This window comes from Apodemus sylvaticus, chromosome 2, assembly GCF_947179515.1.
Source record: "Apodemus sylvaticus chromosome 2, mApoSyl1.1, whole genome shotgun sequence".
NCBI lineage: Eukaryota > Metazoa > Chordata > Mammalia > Rodentia > Muridae > Apodemus > Apodemus sylvaticus.
The window spans coordinates 153,660,199-153,682,845 of NC_067473.1; the positions used below are offsets into that span (position 1 = coordinate 153,660,199).

At 40.8% G+C, this 22,647-nt stretch overlaps 1 pseudogene; it reads left to right on the forward strand.

Moving 5' to 3' along the window:
- Window positions 1–11,845: 11,845 nt before the first annotated feature.
- The window catches only part of LOC127677612 (murinoglobulin-2-like), a 62,249-nt pseudogene continuing 51,447 nt past the window's right edge, over window positions 11,846–22,647 (forward strand).

Below are 22,647 nucleotides of genomic sequence, written 5' to 3' on the forward strand. Positions count from 1 at the left end.
TCAGAAAACTATCATATCCTACTACAAAAGCTTATACTCAACACAACTAGAAAATCTGGATGAAATAGACAATTTCCTAGACAGATTCCAACTACCAAAATTTATTCAGGATCAGATAGACCATGTAAATGGTGCCAAAACCCCTAAATAAAATAGAAATAGTCATTGACAGTCTCCCAAGCAAAACCAGCACAGGACCATATGGCTTTAGTGCAGAATTTTATCAGACATTCAAAGGAGACCTAATGCCAATACTCTTCAAACTATTCCACAAAATACAAACAGAAGGAACATTGCCCAACTCATTCTATTTAGCCAGAATTTCACTGATACCAAAACCTCACAAAGATCCAACAAAAAAGAGAACCTTAGACCAATATCCCTTATTGATGCAAAAATACTCAATAAAATTCTGTTTGTTTTTTTTAATTTTCTGTATTCTTTGTTTACATTCTGAATGCTTTCCCCTTTCCCGGTTCGTCCCTCCCCATTGGTCTCATAGGCCCTCTTCCCTCCACCATTTTCCCAATCACCCCCCTCCCATTTCCCTGTTCTGGTATTCCCCTACAATGCTGGAACAAGCATTTTCAGGACCAGGGACCTCTCTTTCCTCCTTTTTGGAAGACATTTGATATGTGAATTGTTACTTGGATATTCAGAGTTTCTGAGCTAATATTTACTTATCAGTGACTGTATTCTAAGTGTGTTCTTTTGTGATTGGGTTACCTCACTTAGGATAACACTTTCCAGATCCAACTATTTGCCTAAGAATTTCATGAATTCATTTTTTTTTAATTGCTGAGTAGTATTCCATTGTGTAAATATACCACATTTTCTGTATCCATTCCTCCATCTGGGTTCTTTCCAGCTTCTGGCTATTATAAATAGGGCTGCTATGAACATAGTGGAGCATGTGTCCTTATTTCATGCCGGGGAATCCTCTGGGTATATGCCCAGAAGTGGTATTGCAGAGTCCTCCGGAAGTGTTATGTCCAGTTTTCTGAGGAACCACCAGACTGATTTCTAGAGTGGTTGTACCAACTTGCATTCCCCCCAGCAGTGGAGGAGTATTCCTCTTTCTTCACATCGTCACCAACACCTATTGTCTCTTGAGTTTTTAATCTTAGCAATTCTGACGGGTGTAAGGTGAAATCTCAGGATTGTTTTGATTTGCATTTCCCTAATGACTAATGATGTTGAACATTTTTTAAGGTGCTTCTCAGCCAAAGTTCTTCAAGTGAAAATTTTTTGTTTAGGTCTGTACCCTATTTTTAATAGGGTTATTTGGCTCTCTGGGGTCTAACTTCTTGAGTTCTTTGTACATATTGGATATTAGCCCTCTATCGGATGTAGGGTTGATGAAGATCCTTTTCCCATTTGTTGGTTGCCATTTTGTCCACTTGACCATGTCCTTTGCCTTACAAAAACTTTGTAATTTTATGAGGTCCCATTTGTCAATTCTTGATCTTAGAGCATAAGCTATTGGTGTTCTGTTGAAGAAATTTCCCCCTATGCCCATGTCCTCAAGGGTCTTCCCCAGTTTCTTTTCTATTAGTTTTAGTGTGTCTGGTTTGATGTGGAGGTCCTTGATCCCCTTGGAGTTGAGAGTAGTACAAGGAGATAAAAATGGATCAATTCGTATTCTTCTGCAAGCTGACCTCCAATTGAGCCAGCACCATTTGTTGAAAAGGATATCTTTTTTCCACTGGATGGTTTCAGCTCCTTTGTCAAAGATCAAGTTACCATAGGTGTGTGGATTCATTTCTGGGTCTTCAATGCTATTCCATTGATCTACCTGCCTGTCACCGTACCAGTACCATACAGTTTTTAACACTATTGCTCTGTAGTACTACTTGAGGTCCAGGATACTGATTCCCCCAGAAGTTCTTTTGCTGTTGTGAATAGTTTTAGCTATCCTAGATTTTTTGTTATTCCAGATGAATTTGAGAATTGCTCTAACTCTATGAAGAACTGAGTTGGGATTTTGATGGGGATTGCATTGAATCTGTAGATTGCTTTTGGTAAGATGGCCATTTTTAATATATTAATCCTGCCAATCCATGAACATGGAAGATTTTTCCATTTTCTGAGGTCTTCTTAATTTCCTTCTTTAGAGATCTGAAGTTCTTCTCATACAGATCTTTTACTTGTTTGGTTAGAGTCACACCAAGATACTTTATATTGTTTGTGGCTATTGTGAAGGGTGTCATTTCCCTAATTTCTTTCTCAGCCTGCCTATCCTTTGCCTATAGGATATCTTCTTTCGGGTTTGATGAAAGAAGGTTACTATCTTGATTTTTCTGGGGTGTGGTTTCCCTCCTTCCATTGGTGTTTTCCACCTATTATCTTTTGTAGGCCTGGGTTTGTGGAAAGATACTGTGTAAATTTGGTTTTAGCATGGAATATCTTGGTTTCTCCATCTATAGTGATTGAGAGTTTTGCTGGGTATAGTAGTCTTGACTGGCATTTGTTTTCTCTTATAGTCTGCATGAGATCAGCCCAGGATCTTCTAGCTTTCATGGTCTCTGGTGAGAAGTCTGGTGTAATTCTAATCGGTCTTCCTTTATATGCTAGTTGGCCTTTTCCTCTTACTGCTCTTAATATTCTTTCTTTGTTTAGTACATTTGGGGTTTTGATTATTATGTGATGGGAGGTATTTCTGTTCTGGTCCAGTCTGTTTGGAGTTCTGTAGGCTTCTCGTATATTCATGGGCATCCCTCTCTTTAGGTTAGGTAAGTTTTCTTCCATAATTTTGTTGAAGATATTTGCTGACCCTTTAAGTTGTAAATCCTCACTCTCATCTATACCTATAATCCTTAGGTTTGGTCTTCTAATTGTGTCCTGTATGTTCTGGATGTTTTGGGTTACAAGCTTTATTCTTTTTGCATTTTCTTTAACTGTTGAGTCAATGATTTCTATGGTATCTTCCGCATCTGAGATTCTTTCTTTCATCTCTTGTATTCTGTTGTTGATATTTGCATCTATGGCCCCTGATTTCTTCCTAAGGTTGTTTTTTTTTTTTATCTCCAAGGTTGTCTCCCTTTGTGATTTCTTAGTTGTTTCTACTTCTGTTTTAGATCCTGGATAGTTTTGCTCAATTCCTTCACTTGTTTGTTTGTGTTTTCATTTAAGTCTTTAAGAGCTTTTTGTGTTTCCTCTTTCATGTCTTCTGCCTGTTGACTCAATTTCTCCTGCATTTCTTAAATGATTTTTGCATTTCCTCTTTATTGGCTTCTATCTGTTGACTCCTATTCTGCTGAATTTCTTTAAGTGATTTTTGTATTTTCTCTTTATTGGCTTCTATCTGTTGACCCTTATTCTCCTGAATTTCTATAAGTGATTTTTGTGTTTCTATTGTAAGGGCCTCTAACTTATTCATACGTCCCTGTATTTCTTTAAGAGCTTTATTTATGTCCTTTTTGTGCTCCTCATGACCAGTGATTTTAAATCCAAATCTTGTTTTTCTGGTGTGTTGGGGTATCCAGGACTTGCTGTTGTTGGAGAATTGAGTTCAGATGCTGCCATATTGCCTTGATTTCTGTTAGTAACGTTCCTGCATTTGCCTTTTGCCATCTGGTTATCTCTGACATTAGTTGTTTAGTGATAGCAGTCACTGGCTGGTGCTTGAACCTCCTGTGGGCCTATAAGGCTATTTCTGCACCACTGGATGACTGAGTTTCCCCTGGCACAGATTGCTGATGTGCTACCCTACTCTTGGGTGTTGTTGAAGCCGTAGTGTGTCTTGCCCCAAGCAATGCTATACTTGGGTTATCTCTGTGTACCTGGTGTTGCCTGTCTGGTCTGCTTGGTAGTAAAGATAGTGGACACTGTGTGGACCCCCTCCAAGAGCTGATCACTCTTTAGGGCCAATAGCCCAGGATAGGGCTTATTGCTGGGTTTCAAATGCTCTGCTGATGCTGGTTCTTGAATGCTCCACCCCCCCCCTTCTACCGAATACCCTGCTCCTGTCTGTTCCTGAGTGAGTTTCAGGAAGTAGGATTTTCTCCTTGTCTGATGTCTCCCAGGTCTACCACATCTGATGGAAAGGGGCAGTGGTGATTAACTTGCTCCTGTCAGTTCTCTAGAGAGTATTAGGTAGTGGGATCTTCCCCGTGTCAGATGTGGCACAGGTTTGTGGCTGAGCTGGATGCTTGGTCACAGGAGCCAAGATGGTGGTGACCTCAGACCACAGGGCTTCGTCTAACCTTGGGACTCCATGCAATTCAGGCAGTCCCCTGGCTGAGATGGCTAAGCTGCCAGCGCCAAGATGGTGGATACCTTGGACTGTAGGACTCTGGCTAACTGCAGGACCCACTGCAGGTCAGGCACTTCCCAGGCTGAGCTGCTGCAACCAGGAGGGTGGCTGGTGACCTCAGACCACAGTGCTCCTTCTAACTGTGGACCCACTGCAGGTCAGATGCAGGTGCATACCTTTGCAAATTAAACTAACCACCATGGGAACATCACCCAATTGAAATGGGCAAAAAGATTAGGAATGGCAACTTTTCCTCTACCAATCCAGCTCAGATATGGGTATTATCTTCAATGTTAAGCTTCTTAAAGAACCTTTACATCATTCCCAGCCAGTCTCAATGGGGCCCAATACTGTGCTAATGCCTTGTCCTGCTCCTCTTAGAAGGACTGACTAGGACACCAACCAGGCCCCCTCTCTAAAATGCACATCCCTGCCCTCTGAATTTACCCACTGGCCATCAGCCACCATTCAACCCTGGCCATCAGCCAGGCCACCAGCCACCATTCTACCTGTACCACCTACACAACCACCTTCCACTAAAAATCTTGTCCTTTCTTTAGTTAATCAGAACATTCTTACCTTAAATGAAACTTACCCTGAGCTTGTTGAAGATTGCTGGTTGTGCTACTATTCCCAACCATCCTTTTATGAGGGAATAGCCATTCTCAGTGATCCCCTCCATGTTGATGATCCCTGACTCTACCTTTGGCCTAGCAGTGCTTGACCAGGCCTCACGTTAACCCAAATATCTGGCCTGGGACCTTGTGTGATCACTAGTGGAATGAACATCTAAGCCTACAATTACTTGTGCAATGAAATCTTTCCCCCCTCTCCTGGCAATTTTTGTATTCTCCCCCCAATGGAACCTGGTGGGTGTGCCTTAATGGCCTCACAGCTTTCCTCTAAATCTCGGTTTTTCAAAGCTGAAGGGATGGAGAGATCCCTGAGTTTTGTATCCTTATTAAGATGGTCCCTCGTTTAGTTGATTACCACTCTGAAGATTTTTTTCCCACTTATAGGATCAATCCACTGATGGCTCCACATTTCTGAGTAGCTCCCACTGAGAACCTATCTCTGCCATTACTATCTCTGTTTTACTTGGCTTCAGAGATGTGGGAGTGGGGACAGATAACTCTTCCCTTGTTTTTCTCACTCCAGGTACACAGAGCCCAGTGCCACCATTGACCAAGATGTCCAACGACTTCAACAGGGGATAGATTATCTCTTCAACTCCATTGACTCCCTAGCTGAGGTTGTCCTCCAAATAGGTGAGGGCTTGATCTCCTCTTCCTTCAACAAGGTGGACTTTGTGCAGCTTTAAAAGAAGAATGCTGCTTCTATACTAGTAAAATAGGAGTTGTAAAAGATAGCATGAGAAGAGTCAGAGAGGGACTAGAAAAATGAAAGAGAAAGAAAACAGGCAGAAAGTTGGTATGAAAATTGGTTTTCCACCTCTCCATGGCTCACTAACTTTTTACCCAGTATCCTAGGACCTTTTGTGGGTCTATTATTGCTATGTTCTTTTGGACCATGGGCTTTTAATCTCCTCATTACCTTAATCAAACAACAGGTAGATAACTTAGCAGCCAGGCCCATCCAGGTACATTACCATCGTTTGACTATGGAGGATCAAGAGATGGCTACCCAGCCCCCTAGGGTAGTTACCAAACAGTCCAAACAGCACAATCACTTGCCCTATCAGAAATAGCATTCCTATCACAGCCATTCCAGTCGGGAATCCAGAAGGAGCCCTCAAACTCAAGGTACCCTGGACAAAACCATTGATGAGTAGTTAGCCAATGAAGGCACCTTCCCAGGACCATCACCCCCTAAGACAGGAATCCCTGGAGACTGGCAGGGATCTTCAATGACGGGAAAGTTCTATGGAACACTAGGTGTAAAATCTAAGACAGGTACTACTCCAACCTTGTAATGCTTCATCTGCTTTATTCTTCAATGGCTGTCCAACCTCTACTCTCTACAAAACAGGGAAGGGAGAGATGTCAGGAGCCATTCTCACATAGATTGCAAAATCTCCTCCTTTCAGCCATCCTAGATACTCAAGCCTGCTTTAGAAGGAAAAATACTAGTTTCCAGGTTAGTCAAATAGCCTTGGTCAGAACAAACAGAGCTCACCTGCAGTTAGGTTACCATAGCAACTTCTTTCACTTCACCTCCTCTTGACCATTTTAGCTAGCCAGTATCCTAGAGCTGCAGACAGTTTCCCCATGAGGTTCAGCCAGCTTCCCCATTATATTCTGAGAGACAATACTGAGAGATTACTCTCTAGAGACAATGTTTACCCCCTCCTACCATTCTGAGACACTGTTCCATGGAGAAAATGTTTGCCCCCTCTTACCACCTCCCTATATCCTGTTTGTTCTCCTTTATATTGCAGTGTGAGAAAATAAAAATTTGCAGCTTGATCAGAATTCCTGTCTTGCTGTCTGTCCCCCGCTTGCATCCCTTGTCACCCACTCTCTCCCAGGTGCTCTACGGAATCCTGTTGACTGTCTTGCAGGTCAGGACAAACCCAGCCCTGGTTCCCACGTTGGCTGACAGGCTGGCTCCCGCAGCTGTGGATATCAGCAAGTAGTATGATGTGGAACCTTGATGATTAAGAGACTGCTATGTTCACGTTATTACTTTCAGGTAGGGAGCATCTCTCTGAGTCAGCCAAGGCTGCACAGCTGACAGGAAATACAGGCGTATAATATTCGGAATCACTCAACTCATTCAGTTTCAGTCCACTGAGTATCTACTTGTGGAAGATGAGTCTCTGGAACCTGAACTTAATGTAACACCAACATATTTGAGTTTTCTCTGCAGACAGCTGGCTGTGGTCAAAGAGAATATGGTTATTTGTGACAGCTTATCAGTTTGCGTGGAATTCACATCTTTGGCCACACCTTACACCTATAACCATGACCAGATTGATACAGCAGTCTGCTCTACCCAGCCCTCATAACAGTCATAGTACAATAGCTCATCATAAGAAGGACTTGCACCTTGGTTCTGTGATGCCCTGGACCATCTTCCTTCCACCATCTGCTTTCTGATGAGGCCCATTCCTTCTATTGTAATTTATAATCTATGGCCAGGCCAGGTCAAAATATCACAAGCAGACTAATTTATAAGGGAAAAGATCAAATTTTGAGACTCCCATCCAAGAAAATTATAGTGTGCTACCATCATTGAGGAGAAAATGGTAACAAGCATAAAGGTATAAGTCTAAAGAAGTGTTGAGAGATCATCACTGATCCTGAAGTATGACAGAGGGGGAGAGAGATAGAGACAGAAGGAGTGGGGGGGGGAGGGAGAGGAGGGAGGGAAGGAGGAAGGGAGAGAGAGAGAGAGAGAGAGAGAGAGAGAGAGAGAGAGAGAGAGAGAGAGAGAACTCACTCACTCACTTTGGAATAGGTTTGTCTTAATTGAACACACATCCTCCAAGCAGGCAATACCTCATAATCCTTCCCAAACCACTTCACCAACTGGGGATCAAAGCATCACACACATATATGTCCAAGGGAGTCGTTTACATCCAGCTCACCCATATTATCTGGAGACTAGGAAGAGAACCCTCTTAGGAAAGTATTGTACTAGCTTCTGATGTTGAATATTCACCATTTGTGCTCTGCTGGCATTTCAGAGAGCAGAACTATCTCCCATGTAACTTCTCATGTAGATAACTTCAGAAAACCTCCCCCAAGAAATGCAGATTTGTCCCTCTGTGAACATCTTAGGACTGAGTTCTTAATCTTCCTAATGCTGTGGCCCTCTAATACAATTCCTTATTTTGTGGTGAACCCCAATGATAAAATTATTTTTGTTGCTATTCTAATGTTGCAATTGTTACGAATCATAATGTAAATATCTTTATTTTCCAATGGATTTACGTGACCTCTGTGAAAGACTCACTGAACCCCCAGGGGCATCACAACTCACAGGCTGAGGAACCCACACTGTCTTAGGAAAGTATGATAAAAGATGCTTGTGCTCCAGTTTCTTCCTCTAAGAAGAGTTTTTGTGTATCTGCTCTAATAGAGAGCAGTTCTATTGGTTCCCCAACCCCACGCTGGATCCACCCACTCATATCCACCTCACAGTCTCAAAAGGGGATAAATCATGAGCCTAAGTATGTCTCAAAAAAATTAAAGACAAAGACCAAGCACAACTCACAATTCTCACTGAAGGAAGAACACACAGAATCAGTGTTCTGCCATATCTGAAAAGTTCAACCATGATAGCAGCCAGTCAATCATCTCATTCCATAGACCTTTTGTGATTGGTTCAAACAGGTGGGGTGTTCAGTGTCAATGTCTTCCAGTCCCTAACTCTCCCAGTCACAGTATGTCTGTGTGAACACATGTTATGGCCCAGTGCAGTGCACCATGGTGTTCAGGGAGTGCTCTGTCAATGAGCAGCTTGCCTCGGGAGAGCCTGCTGTGCAAGCAGTGGAAGGTTTTCAGAGCCTGGCTCACAAGGATCTAGGACATGGACATGGAAGATGATGATAAAGTTAGGATGACCATAGTGATCAATTTTCTGTCATGGTGACTAGTATGTGGGACATTGTTATGGAGTCCGAGTGACATGTAAGTGGAAAAACTGTCATATATTTGCCCATCTCTCCGCAAGACAAAGTTTACCTAATTTTATGAAATATGAGAAAAATCAATCCTGGAAAGATGAGGTCACAAGAGCAGCTATGAACGCCATCCATTTATCCAGGCTACTTCCCTTCAACACTTCTTAGGAACAGCAAAGTCTCATATGCTATGAGGCCATTGCTTGGCCCTGGACATGTTCACCCCCGTGTCCATCTTCAGCAAGAGCATCCTTTTTTGATATTAAAGATACAACTTTTAAAGCTAGTCTCCCTGGCTCCTAATATTCTAAAATAATTGGGAATTGATAACAATCCATGGTGCTCCTTAGTTTGCAGGCTTTCATCAGTCATACACTCTAGACAATGAAGAGACCATACTCTACCACCAGCTTCTCCTGCACTTTGAACAGAACTGCAAAAAGCATTGACCATGGTGTGGTGTTTATGAACCAAATGCTCTGTGGATAAACTTAGGCTCACAAGGGAAGGCATGCATGGAGAATCCAGCCAGCAAAACAGCACTTCTCCTGTCATGGATTAGAGGTCACTAAACAAAAGCTTCTACATATATAAGGACATGAATTAAAATTAGTAACCACATAAAAGCCTGACTTTTATGGCAGAGAGATCCCTATGGATTCCTCTCTTAGATGGTCTAACCTCATTTACAACTTTCAGCATCAAGGAAAGTGTCTCAGGAAGCACGGTAAAAATGATACAAGACAGAGGTCCTTGGGGCTGGAGAGATGGCTCAGCAGTTACGAGCACTGACTGCTCTTCCAGAGGTCGTGAGTTCAATTCCCAGCAACCATATGATGGCTCACAATCATCCATAAAGTGACCTGAGGCCCTCTTGTGGTGTGTCTGAAGACAGGTACAGTGTACTTACTTGTAATAAATAAATTAATCTTTAAAAAAATCTGTCTTATTAATACATGAATAAACACATGCAAGTGATTTAAACCACACATACAAATTCATACATCTGTTCCCAGATACAAACACACACACCACATAGATGGGAGCCATTAAATAGAGGAAGAAGGGGAAACCATTGATTTTTAACATTTCATCTTTCCAAAATGATAGGTTTTACCAGCACCAGATAATCATGGTGCCAGGACTGAACCTGAGGGTACTCTCAAGATGTATCTATGAATTACCTCAGTAAGGGGTTTATAAAGGCAAAAGCTGGCAAGTGTATGTACTTCCTGCTTATATGAAACCATTCTCACATCTGGCCTACATGCAGAAAAGCACATATGGCCAGCGACAAGCAAGCTTGTTTGCAGGAGTGAGAACATGTGGTTTGTTATCTTGCATAAACAAATCAGGTAATTTCAAGAATAATTCCCAGCATTCCTGGAAGCCCTCTGTCCTTGGCCAAGTGGGGGTCACAGGTTAGAGGCGTTTTGTTTTATATTTCTATGAAGCATAGTAATTTTAAACTTTTAAACATGATATTCACTTCATGCCACAATATTCTATTTTCTCTGATAGTTTTTGTTTGTTTTCAGTATGTCTAGGAAATATGTGTCTCTTGATCTGCATACCTTAGAAATAACTGATATTTTTAGGTTAAAATGCAAAAGTACCTCATGTATTTTAATCAGTGTTGTTTTTGTTTTGTGTAAGTGTTGGGATAATCACACATAGCTTGAAGCACTAAAATGTGCAATGAATCTGGATGCATGTCCTCTCTCTCCCATGACTGGGTGTCTCTGACTCTCATGGTAAGTGGGAGAGACCAGACAGACTTCATCTTGGTCAGGCTCCATCTTAGAGGAACTCTCCTAAGCTTGAACTCAAGTTAACCAACAAGCCTGCATCTAGCAGTAGTCTCCTATTAATTAATCGGGGTTCAGAGGTCCATCAATGAAATACATGAGTTTTTTGTTGTTCTTTTTTTCAAACCAGGGTTTTTTCTCTGTGCAAGCCTTGGCTGTCCTGGACTGGCTTTGAAGATCAGGCAGTCCTTGAACTCATAAATATCTGCCTGCCTCTGCCTCCTGAGTTTTGGGGCTAAATGGGTGCACCACTGTGCCTGGCATATTGTCTTCCCTTACATGCTTACATTACATCCCTTCTCACGTGTTATTTCTTTGTACTCAATGCCTCAACACTATAATTCATTCAGCTTATGCTATGACTCCCTCTCAAGCCAATATCACAGGATCTTTGCAAAAATAAGCAGCATTATTATCTAGACTAGAAATTCTAATGTGGTTCCCAACTCAGACCTTAATATATTTCCAGAGGATCCGAGCTGCACCCCAAATTATGATACCTCACCATTTGAAGCAATCACCTTTAGTAGCACATATTATGCTGGGCCTCATAGTAAGCAGTAGAGATAGCAATGTGACTTGTGAACTTCTGTTCTGACAAAGAACTAGGCACAGTGACTTGTAATCGGTGAGTCTTTTAGCTTGCCCAGTGTCCACCATCCCATTTTCATACACGAGACCCATTAAAGTAGACACTTGCAGGATCGGACACAGGAGAATTTAAAATCTCCAACCTGGACTACTCTAGTGACTCTCAAATGAAGAAGAAAAGAAACGGAGATGTCACATCCCAGAGAGTGACACTAAATTCTAAGTGAGTAGAAGCAGGTAGGTGGCAAATGTCACACAGTCACAGTATAGCCACGTACTGCAAAGATTTACTGCTCAGTAAGACTGAGAAAATCTGCTCTGGCTCAGACTAAGCAAATTCTGTGGCCTTGACCCTTGACCAGCAGCAAGCACAGCTCTGCTGGCGCCTTTCCTGAGACTGTTGTAATTTATTTGAGTTGTGCTCAGGCCACCACTGAACACACTGACAGAGAACAAAGATTCTGTTTTGATATTTAAACACTTTGGGCAGAGCATCCTATTTACAGAGGACTCATAAATAAGCTGCGGTGGACTGGAGGACTCTGAAAACAGTGTTAAGAAGGAGGACGCCATAAACCCTGTCCTGTCCTTTCTTACAACACCATGTGGAAGAACAGACAGGCTCAGCTGGGCCTTTTTACAGTTCTTCTGGCCTTCCTGCCTTCTGCATCCTTTCTCAATGGAGACTCGTAAGTATCTCCAAAGCCCCTCTTCTGTACCGCCCCTCCTCCAGTCAAAAAACCATCCATTTCCTTCATAGTCCCTTCCCCTGAAAACCTCCCTAAATTCTTTTTGCTTTTTAATTAACAAATAATGGTATATGTTCTCCAACCTTAGTATTACATGATTCTGGGAAATATTTTTTCCCACTCTAAAGCAATCAGTGTTACTAAACTGAGGTGTGGTGTGATTTAGAACAGCTTTCCCCTTATTACTGAACCAGTAGTGTCTCAAATCCCAATGGTTAGAGACATTCTTGGGTGTTGAAACTATTTAATCGCTTTGAAACATAAGCATTTCAGTTGTTGACAGTTTTGGTTGGAAATGTGTACCCTATGGTTTAACCTTGAGACAGATAAGACTTCAGGCACATCAGAACCCTGTGGATGTTTGTGTCCTAAAACAATACATTTATTAAGATCAAAGACCTTGGATTAAACAACCAGTAGAACTTCTTTGGTTTGCAAAATAACCACACAATTTGGATTATATTGTTGAGTGCCTTGTTTTGTATCTATGATCAGAAAAATATATTTAAGGTGGTAAAAATAAAAAGCAAGCTAGTGATAATTTTGCATACTCTGATACTGCAATGACAGGCTAGATTTTGGCAGACAAAAATCTTCAATTATAGGAAAAGGTAGAGAGTAATTCCTACAGGTATCCTTTGGCACTTACTAAAGAATAACATAGGTAAATTATGCAAGTTTGAAGTACACAGTCACATTATAAATCTTATGTTGAAGAGTAACAGAAAATGAAAACAGGGTATTGAGTTATCTTTTAAGAATTAAAAATAGGTGCTAGAGAGATGGCTCAGTGGTTAGGAGCACTGACTGCTTTTCCAGATATCCTGAATACAATTCCGAGCAACCACATGGTTGCTCACAACTAACTATCTGTAATGGGATCCACAACACTCTTCTGGTGTGTCTGAAGAGAGCAACAGTATACTGCCATACATAAAATAAATAAATAATTTTAAAAAGGAGTTGGGGGGGCACATTAGAGAGATGGCTCAGTGGTTAAGAGCACTGACTGCTCTTCCAGAGGTCCTGAGTTCAATTCCCAGCAACCAAATGGTGGCTCACAACCATTAGTAATGAGATCTGACGCCCTCTTCTGGTGTGTCTGAAGATGGTGACAGTATATTTATATACATAAAATGAATAAATAATTTTAAATAAAAGAATTAAAAATGGTAATAAAAATAATCATGATAAATTTTTATGGAAAGGATAATTGTTCCTCTCATATTTACATTTTTAAAAATAAGAACTTTCTAGAACTTGAGTGCTGGCTGCTTAGTGAAGAGAACGCATACTATTCACACCTGCCTCAGCAGGTATCACTGCTGAAGCTGATGGTTGATGAGCTGATAATTGTCTTGCCACGCTGCTGTGTGGCAAGCTGTAATAATGGTTACTGTGGTGAAAGTCCAGGTATAGACAATGTCATCCGATGGCCAGAACTCCTTCCTTTCCAGGAAGTACATGGTGCTGGTCCCTTCCCAGCTCTACACCGAGACCCCTGAGAAGATCTGCCTCCATCTCTACCATCTGAATGAGACAGTGACTGTCACAGCTTCCTTGATGTCTCATCAGGAAAGGAGAAACCTGTTTGATGAGCTTGTGGTTGACAAGGACATGTTCCAATGTGTTTCCTTCATTGTGAGTACTAGATGCCTGTCCTGATTTGTTCTATATACTTATGAACATATGAGTTAATGTGAGTTAATATTATCCATACACATTTCTAAAAAAAAGATTAATCTAGAAGCATATCTGTGAACTCAAAACAATAAGAAAGTGACAACATTTGCACAGTAAACAGATAGCAGAGATCATGCCACCACAAAATGAGATGAGACAAATGTGTTTGTATACTGCTTTCCCATGGAATTCCCTCAAAAAAGCCCACAGCCCAAAGAAAGGTTTGCCAATTCGTTGTACTTTCTGCTGGTGGGTCAATAAACTTTCAAACACCAGTCCAACTAATTAGGACCACATCGCCTATGCATAATCCTGATATCCTGAATAAGTGCTGGCTTTCTTCTCTGAGACCTTTCCTCAAGACATAATTCCTACCACCATTAATACATTACCTCTCACTCTACCTCAGTTTCAGAGATAAAGCTAATCTTCTTTCATTTCTTAGAGCTAATTTTCAATCAAAACTCTATTTACTCCATAAAAATGATGGTGTTTTTTTTTTTTTTTGCTCACATAAACTCACACTACTTACACAAAATGCTGTATTTTCTTTTTTATTTATTTGTTTTCTATATTCTTTGTTTACATTCCAAATGCTTTCCCCTTTCCCAGTTCCCTGTCCGCATATGTCCCATAAGCCCTCTTCTCTCCAACCATTTCCCAATCACCCCCCTCTCGTTTTTCTAGCCTGGTACTCCCCTATAATGCTGGATCAAGTCTTTCCAGGACCAGGGCTCTCTCCTTCCTTCTTCTTTGGAATCATTTGATATGCTAGTTGTGTCTTGAGTATTCAGAGCTTCTGGGATAATTAATATCCACTTATCAGTGATTACATTCCGTGTGTATTCTTTTGTGATTGGGTTACCCCACTTAGGATGATATTTTACAGTTCCAACCATTTGCCTAAAAATTTCATGAATTCATTGTTTTTAATTGCTGAGTAGTATTCCATTGTGTAAATATACCACAATGAGATGTGGTCCTAATTAGCTGAACTAGTGTTTGAAAGTTTATTGACTCACCAGCAGAAGATTTTTCCATTTTCTGAGGTCTTCTTCGATTTCCTTCTTCAGAGACCTGAAGTTCTTGTCATATAGATCTTTCACTTGTTTGGTTAGAGTCACACCAAGATACTTTATATTGTTTGTTGCTATTGTGAAGGGTGTCATTTCCCTGACTTCTTTCGCACCCTGCTTATCCTTTGAGTATAGTAAGGCTACTGACTTGCTTGAGTTGATTTTATAACCGGCCACTTTGTTGAAGTTGTTTATCAGCTGTAGGAGTTCTCTGGTGGAGGTTTTTGTGTATCACTTAAGTATACCATCAAAGCATCTGCAAATAGTGATAGTTTGGCTTCTTTCTTTCCAATTTGTATCCCTTTGACCTTATTATGTTGTCTAATTGCTCTAGCTAGAACTTCAAGTACTATATTGAAAAATATGGAGAGAGGGGGCAGCTTTGTCTAGTCCCTGATTTTAGTGGGATTGCTTCAAGTTTGTCTCCATTTAGTTTGATGTTGACTACCGGTTTGCTGTATATTGCTTCAACTATGTTTGGGTATGGGCCTTGAATTCCTGTTCTTTCCAAGACTTTTGGCTTGAAAGGATGCTGAATTTTGTCAAATGCTTTTTCAACATATAATGAAATACCATGTGGTTTTTTTCTTTGAGTTTGTTTATGTAGGTGGATTGCATTGATGGATTTCCTTATATTGAACCATCCCTGCATCCCTGGGATGAAGCCTAGTTGATCGTGGTGAATGATGGTTTTGATGTGTTCTTGGATTTGGTTGGCAAGAATTTTATTTAGTATTTTTGCATTGATATTCAAAATGGAAATGGGTCTGAAGTTCTCTTTCCTTGTTGTATCTTGGTGTGGTTTTGGTATCCGCGTAATTGAGGATTCGTAGAACGAGTTGGTTGGTGTTCCTTCTCTTTCTACTTTGTAAAATAGGTTGAAGATGATTGGTGTTAGGTCTTCTTTGAAGTTCTTATAGAATTCTGCACTAAAACCATCTGGTCCCGTGCCTTTTTTGGTTGGGAGACTTACTATGACTCCTTTTAATTTTTTTAGGGCTTATGGGACTGTTTAGATGATCTATTTGATCCTGATTTAATTTTGGTGTTTGGCATCTGTCTAGGAAATTGTTCATTTCCTCCAGATTCTCCATTTGTGTTGAGTATAGGCTTTTGTACTAGGATCTGATGATTTTTTGAATTTCCTCAGTTTCAGTTGGGTAGTGTTCCTTCTCTTTCTACTTCGTGGAATAATTTGAGGAGTATTGGTATTAGGTCTTCTTTGAAGGTCTGATAGAATTCTGCACTAAAACCATCTGGTCCTGTGCTTTTTTTTTTTTGGTTGGGAGACTTTCTATGGCCCCTTTTATCTCTTTAGGGATTATGGGACTGTTTAGTTGATCTAATTGATCCTGATTTAATTTTGGTATTTGGTATCTGTCTAGGAAATTGTCCATTTCCTCCAGATTTTCCAGTTGTGTTGCATATAGACTTTTGTAGTAGGATCTGACGATTTTTTTTAATTTCCTCCATTTCTGTTGTTATATCTCCCTTTTCATTTCTAATTTTGTTAAATGCGATACTGTCTCTGTGCCCTTTGATTAGTCTGGCTATGGGTTTATCTGTCCTGTTGATTTTCTCAAAGAACCAGCTCCTGCTTTTGTTGATTCTCTGTATGGTTCTCTTTGTTTCTACTTGATTGATTTCAGCCCTGAGTTTGATAATGCCTGTCTTCTACTCCTCCTGGGTGAATTAGTTTCTTTTTGTTCCAGGACTTTCAGGTGTGCTGTTAAGCTGCTAGTGTATGCTCTCTCCTGTTTCTTTTCAAGATATTCAGGGCTATGAGTTTTCCTCTTAGCCCTGGCACTGCTTCCATTATGTCCCATAAATTTGGGTATGTTGTGCTTTCATTTTCATTAAATTCTAAAAAGTCTTTGATTTCTTTCTTTATTTTTTCCTTAACCAAGGTATCATTGAGTATTGCTCAATTTCCATATGTATGTAGGCTTTCTGTTGTTTTTGTTGCTATTGAAGATCACCTTTACTCCATAGTGATCTGATAGGAGGCATGGGATAAGTTCGATCTTCTTATATTTGTTGAGTTCTGTCTTGTGACCAATTATATGATTGATTTTGGAGAAGGTAGCATGAGGTGCTGAGAAAAAGGTATATTCTTTTGCTTTAGGATGAAATGTTCTCTCTATATATCTTTTAAATCCAATTGGTCCAAAGCATCCATTAGTTTCACTGTGTTCCTGTTTAGTTTCTGTTTTCCTGATTGGTCCATTGAGGAGAGTGAAGTGTTGAAGTCACCCACAATTATTGTGTTAGGTGCAATGTGTGCTTTGAGCTTTAGTAAAGTTTCTTTTATGAATGAGGGTGCCCTTGAATTTGGAGCATAGATGTTCAGAATTGAGAGTTCTTCTTGGTGGATTTTTCCTTTGACCATCAAGAATTGTCCTTCTTTGTCTCTTTTGATGACTTAGGTTGAAAGTCAATTTTATCTGATATTAGAGTGCCTAATCTGACTCGTTTCCTGAGACCATTGGCTTGTAAAATTGTCTTCCAGCTTTTTATTCTGAAGTAGTTTTTGTCTTTGACACTGAGGTGTGTTTCTTGTATGTAGCAAAATGTAGGGTCCTGTTTCTGTATCCAGTCTGTTAGTCTATGTCTTTTTATTGGGGAATTGAGTCCATTGATGTTAAGAAATATTAAGGAATAGTGATTATTACTTCCTGTCATTTTTATGTTATTTTTTTCTATTTGATTGGTTAACTTCTTTTGGGTTTGACGAAAGAAGGTTACTATCTTGCTTTTTCCAGGGTGTAGTTTCCCTCCTTGTATTGGTGTTTTCCCTTTATTACCCTTTGTAGGGCTGGGTTTGTGGAAAGATATTGAGTAAATTTGGCTTTGTCATGGAATATCTTGGTTTCTCCATCTATGGTGATTAAGAGTTTTGCTGGGTATAGTAGCTTTGGCTGGCATTTGTGTTCTCTTAGGGTCTGCATGAGATCTGCCCAAGATCTTCTAGCTTTCATGGTCTCTGGTAATAAGTCTGGCACAATTTTGAAAGGTCTTCCTTTATATGTTACTTGGCCTTTTTCTCTTACTGCCTTTAACATTCTTTCCTTGTTTAGTACATTTGGGGTTTTGATTATTATGTGATGGGAGGTATTTCTGTTCTGGTCCAGTCTGTTTGGAGTTCTGTAGGCTTCTTGTATATTCATGGGCATCTCTCTCTTTAGGTTAGGGAAGTTTTCTTCCATAATTTTGTTGAAGATATATGCTAGTCCTTTAAGTTGTAAATCCTCACTGTAATCCTTAGGTTTAGTCTTCTCATTGTGTCCTGGATTTCCTGGATGTTTTGAGTTACAAGCTTTTTGCATTTTGCATTTTCTTTGACTGTTGAGTCCATGGTTTCTATGGTATCTTTGGCATCTGAGACTCATTCTTCTATCTCTTGTATTCTGTTGTTGATATTTGTATCTATGGCCCCTGATTTCTTCCCAAGGTTTTCTATCTCCAAAGTTGTCTCACTTTGTGATTTCTTAGTTGTTTCTACTTCTGTTTTTAGATCCTGGATGGTTTTGCTCAGTTCCTTCACTTACTTGTTTGTGTTTTCCTTTAAGTCTTTAAGAGATTTTTATGTTTCCTCTTTCATGACTTCTGCCTGTTGACCCAAATTCTCCTGTATTTCTTTAAGTGATTTTTGCATTTCCTCCTTATTGACTTCTATCTCTTATCCCATATTATTCTGATTTTTTTTTAAAATGATTTTTGTATTTCCCTTGTAAGGGCTTCTAAGTTTTGATCCATCTTCTCCTGTACTTCTTTAAGACATTTATTTATGTCCTTCTTGTATTCCTCTAACAGCATCATGACAAGTGATTTTAAATCCAAATCTTGATTTTTTGGTGTGTTGGGGTATCCAGGACGTGCTGTTGTTGGAGAATTGGGTTCAGATGCTGCCATATTGCCTTGATTTCTGTTAGTAATGTTCCTATGTTTGCCCCTTGCCATCTGGTTATCTCTGGTGTTAATTTCCTGTTGTCACTGGCCTGTGCTTGAACCTTCTGTGATCCCATAAAGCTATTTCTTCACCACTGGATGACTGGGTTTCTCCTGACACAGATTGCTGATGTGCTGCCCTCCTCTTGGGTGCTGTTGGAGCCCTGGTGTGTCCTGCGCTAAGCAATGCTATACTCGGGTTGTCTCTGTGAACCTGGTGCTGCCCGTCTGCTCCATCAGGGAGTGAAGATGGTGGCAGGGATCCCCTCCAAGTGCTGACCAACCACAGGGCACAGGACACCCGCCTGGCTGCCATAGAGACGAACCACCCATCTGCCCAGGGCCTGGGCTCAGTTAGCAGCCCAGTGGCCTGCTTCCCCAAAGATCTCAAACTCAGGATATCACAGTACCTGGGGCTGTTTGCCCTGTCCGACTGGGAGCCAAAATGTTGTATTTTCTTTTCATCCTTTTTTTCCTGACAGTGTTTTTCCTCCATGTAATATTTAAGCAGAAACTGATGGACCCTCCATCTCTTTTCTGTGAGGTAGAGGGAGAGAAGGTTAGTGAGGCAGTCTGAGAACTGCAGAAAGTCAGATTGTAAAGGAACTCTCATGCATTCCTGTTGTTCCCAGATCCCTAGATTCTCCCTTTCTGATAAGGTGGAGTCTCTCTACGTTGACATCAAAGGGCCAACACATAAATTCAGAAAAAGGAATTCAGTGCTTGTGAAGAACAAAGAAAGTGTCGCCTTTGTGCAGACAGACAAGCCAGTGTACAAGCCAGGACAAACAGGTATGAAGCACGACAGCGGGCAAAGGAATTAAGACACCTGAACATGGCACGAAGAAGGCCTGGGTCCTTGAACCTCACTAGAAAAGTCTCTCTCTCTCTCTTTTTCCAGTTAAATTTCGGGTTGTCTCTGTGGATAAAAAGCTACACCCCCTGAATGAGTTGGTAAGTCTTTTACCTATGGGTATTGGTAGGGTCTTCAAGAGAAAATACCACTGTAATATTCTAATTTACAGTCTCTTCTGAGGCATGAGTTTTTCTTGCTTTCTATACTAGCTCTTTTGCCTGTTTGTACCTGTCACTCAGTCAACATTGGTCATCCTATGGCTTCCTCATGTGTGAGTACCCTTATTTTGTAGCCCACTACTGTTTAAGTATCTCTGGGTTTTCTCTATATTTTGTGGAGACTTATACTGTATAGAACCTTTTAGATTAGTGAGTGTTTTTCAGTCATTTTTTTTTATAGATTCTGATACTTTGTGCCACCCTTAAGAAATCCATTTCTAGTATAACAAGGGTATTTCTCACACAGTCTCTGTTATTTTTATAACGTCAAATTTAATACTGGATTCTTCCCTAAATAAACTCTTTTAAGAATAAAATCGGATTTCAGCTTCTTGCCCTCTGTTCTTAGGCAAGTTGTGGGTATCTGTATAGTTAAATACCTTTTACTATGAATAGAAGCTTCTCTGATGAGGGCTGAGGGGTGCTTTAATCTATAAATATAAAGCCAAATCAATAATAGTTGGCTTAATACTGGGTCTCTTAGCAGTATAATTGTAGTGGGTTCTCTCCTGGGATCTATGAGGCATGAAACCCCATGCCTTGTCTCTATAATGATTCAAAGTGTGTGGATTTCATCTTCCACAGTGGCACTTAAATCCAGTCAGAAGTGGTTGGTTGCTTACTTGACATTTGTGCTATTAATGCACCAGTGGGCATATCTTACCTGGCTAGTGGGTCTCACTGTTTAGAGATATGGCAGCTGGGTGAGATTAATCATTATCTTCCTCCTTTGATATTTTGCATAATACCTTCCAGCTGTATGAAAGCTAGCCAGTAGGGAGGATGGATCCTGTCTGTATCTGCTTGACCATAGAATAGGAAATCCTAAATTGGACATTTAATCACAACCTCACCTCCCAAAGCACTGAGATTAGTATGTTGGGAGGAAGGAAAAACTTTAAGAGCCAGAGATGAATACTGTTAGAGGCAGAATTAATGCAAGAAAATGATTCTCTAAATCCAACATGGTAGCAGCATATATAAACTTACAGTTGTGTTAGCATGCATAAGCACATGCAATAAAAACAAACCCTGGCATGGAGAGGAGAGATGGACATGAAGCCCCACCCCTTGCTGAGAAGCTATTGTTATGACAGCTACCTGGAGAAAGTCAATCTACCAAACTCCGGTGGAAGTCCATGTAGCCAAGTATATATAGATATTCAGCATAAATTGGAATTAATGGATGGAAAAAGAGAGAACACTAAGTCAGGTATGAAGGGAAGGGAGGTAGATCTGGAAGGGTGAATATCATCAGGAAATACTGTGCAAAATTCACAAAGAAATACTTAAAAACTAAACAGAATATCAATCTGTTTTACTTAGTTTGTTCTTTACAAATAACAAATTACAATGGACAACATTTTATTGGAGAGTCTAAAAATTCCCAATTATCTGTTGTCTTAATTTTATTAAGAATATATTTACTTTTTTGCTATTATTTATTCTTCTTTCATACAAAACATCCTAGCCATAGCACCCCTTCCCTCTGCTCCTTCAAGTCACCCCACAATATCCCCTTTCTTCCATATGCATTTCCATTCAGAAAAAAAGTAGCCCTCTCAGTTATATCAACTGAACACAGCATAACAAGATACAAGAAGACTAGGCATAAACCCTCATATAAAGGCTCTGCACGACAACCCAGTAAGGGGGGAAAGGGTTCCAAGAGCAGGCAAAAGAGTCAAAGACACACTGCAACCACTGTTTGGTCTCCTGCAAACAACCCAGGCTAAACAAACACAGCATGCTTGCCAATGCATAGTACAGACCCCAGCAGGCTCCCTGATTGTCACGTTAGTCTCTGTGAACTCCTGTGGGTCATACTTTATTGATTCTGTGGGCTGTTTTCTCCTGATGTACTTAACCACTCTGGCTCCTTTTTCCCCCCACTGGCTCTTAAAATCCTTCCTCCCACTCTTCTTCAGCGTTTCCCAAACTCTGCCTATTGTTTGGTTGTGGATCTCTGCATCTGCTCCCACAAGCTACTGGAGAAAGCCTCATTGATGAAGACCAGGCTGAGCACTGGTCCTATGAGTACAGTAGGCTATCATTAGGAATCATTTCAGTGACCTTCCCCCTAGTTAGTCATGTTTGGTTCTACATTAGATTTGTGAACCATCTAGCTTCACGTTCTGGCCATCCAGGCAGTATGCGGGCATAGGCTCCCCCTCATGGCTTGGGCTTCAAATTAGATCAGTCATTGGTTGGCCACTCCCACAAGCTCTAAGCTACCATTGCCTCTGCACATCTTGCTGATAGGACAGGTGTGGGTCAAACAGGTGTGTGAAAAACTGTCTGTTCTGCTTCCTTCTCCAGCTGGAATTGCAGGGAATACTTGTACCTGCTTTTTATGTGGATTCTGGGATGAAGCCCAAGTCCTTACACCCTGGCAGCCACCATGTTGCCAACTGTGTCTCCCTTCCTTTGTTCACCTCCCAGATTCAAAATAGTTACATTTCCTTTTTAATTAATTAGTTAATTTACATCCCAAACACACTTTCCCCTCCCAGTGCCTCCCTCACATATTCCCTCCCTCAGTCTCCTCTCCTCTTCTTCTCTGAGAGGATGGGGCCTCCCCTGGGTATTCCCCCACCATGGCACATCAAGTCTCTGCCAGATTAAACTCATCCTCTCCCACTGGGACCAGACAAGGTAGCCATGATGACTCAGCTTCCTGTCTGCTACATATGGGGGTAGAAGGGGCTCATTCCAGCCTATGAATGCTCTTGGGTTGGTGGCTCAGACTTTGAGAGCCTCCAGGGGTCTGGCTTTGTTGGCTCTGTTGGTCTTTCTGTGGAGTTTGTAACTCTTTCGGGGCCTTCAGTCATTCCCCCAACTCTTCCATAAGTGTTCCTGACCTCTATCCAATGTT